The following is a 1,962-nucleotide window of genomic DNA, read 5'->3' on the forward strand; positions in this document are numbered from 1 at the left end:
TTGAGCAGAGGGCGGGTCTATTCGAACGTTCACAAAAATCCTCCACTCTACCTTTAAGGTTTCTATATTGGTCCAACAAGCACTGTTCCTCTGACAATCAGTCTTTAACTTTTCTCTACAATCAGAATTATTTTACTATAGCAATTAGAGTCAGTCAGAGTTTTTATTTATTTATTTTTTTTGATTGATTGTTTGATAGATTCGTTTTATTGATCTCACAGTGGAGAAATTGAATTGTTGCATCAGTTCAAATAGTCAAAGGAGAAGAAGGTGCCAAAGGAAGAAAAAGGTGCATGGGATATATACAGTGTATACAGTGCGTCCACATATGACATCTTTTTTTTTTTTAGTAGGATTATTATACAATGTTATTGCACAGGGTGCTTACATAGATATAGACTGATATTTATATCTATATATATATATATATATAGTTATTGCGCTGGGTGTCAAATAAATGGTCTATTTTAGTGGGACAGTACATCCAGCTATCATAGGGTAACCACATTTTGATTTTTAAAAACATTATGCCTTCCCTTGGTGTAATGTTTGCAGTACAATTATCAGGAAAAAATAAAATATGAGCTTTTCTCTAATCCCCAAAATACATGCTTTAGTCTATTACAAGCATTTCTGTCAAAATTACAACAATAGCCATCTTTAAAAACCAGAGGTGGGTAGAGGAAATCTTACACAAGAGTAGCATTTCATTAACATGTTATTACTCCAAGTAATAACTCAAGTACAGATTTTTTTGTTTGCTCATAAGAACCACATTTAATTGTTTTAACGTTTCTCTGATTGGAATAATTTTAATTTTGATTAAATTATCATGATGTTCTCCTTTAGGATTATTTTCTAATTTATAGCATTCATGACAGCATTTTATGGAAGCGAGAGTGGTTGTATGCGTCCAAAACTTTTTCACTAATGACTGGAAACTGGTAGATAATTTTGTTAAAAGAAAATTCTGGAGAAAGGAATAGAAGAGAAGATGCAATAATGATATGATAGAGGGCAGGTTACACCAAATTTGTGTTATAAAAGATGGTTAAAGATTTAAAAAAAATGTGAGTTGTGGAGAAAAAGACAAATTGATCTTTTTGTGATGGATTGAGTTAAATATGTATTAATGAGAAAATATAATAGGAGAGGGAAATAATGGAGTCTAAAATAATTTAGGAACATAGCTGTATATTAGTATTATGAATCCTAATATTCCACAAATTTCTAAAGATCATTCTTACACTAAACTAAAACAGAAAATAATGGTGGCTCTTGTACGCTAGGTGGCAGTATGCGCCCCAGAAGTTGTTTGCGATTCGCCATTTTGAAAAAAGAAGAAAAACTAGCAGTTGACCAATAGCTGTTTCCCATTCTTGATCGACTTGTCGGACCTACTTAAAAGTAATTTGCATGTTACTTTAAATAGGTAGCTATGGGATAGGGAGAGAATCATAAAATGTTCCATTGCATTTTCTAGTTAATGTTTAACGGAATATTGGCCTGAGTTTCATATTTGCCAGCAAGTAGCGCCTTGGTGCGTGGTCACGTGATTCGGAGAGCGTTTCTTATTGGCTCTGCAGTGCGCAGACTCATAAATCCATCATGGCTGAGCCTTTGTAGCGGGTTTTCGAAATCGTTAGTTTCCTTTTTCTGTGCTATATATGGATCCAATCCCGTTTTTTTTTTATAAAAGAAGAAAAGAACAAACAGCATTCTTGAAATGGAACGTAAAGAAGCTATCTTGGATGGAGAAACCTTCTCCTGTTCAATCTGTTTGGATCTACTGAAGGATCCAGTGACTATTCCCTGTGGACACAGCTACTGCATGAACTGCATTAATGCACACTGGGATGAAAAGCATCAGAAAGGAATCCACAGTTGCCCTCAATGCAGAGAGACCTTCACTAAGAGGCCAGTTTTAAAGAAAAACACCATCTTAGCAGCTTTAGTGGAGCA

The sequence above is a fragment of the Cyprinodon variegatus genome, unplaced genomic scaffold, assembly GCF_000732505.1.
Source record: "Cyprinodon variegatus isolate N-32 unplaced genomic scaffold, C_variegatus-1.0 Scaffold1711, whole genome shotgun sequence".
In the NCBI taxonomy this organism is placed as follows: Eukaryota; Metazoa; Chordata; class Actinopteri; order Cyprinodontiformes; family Cyprinodontidae; genus Cyprinodon; species Cyprinodon variegatus.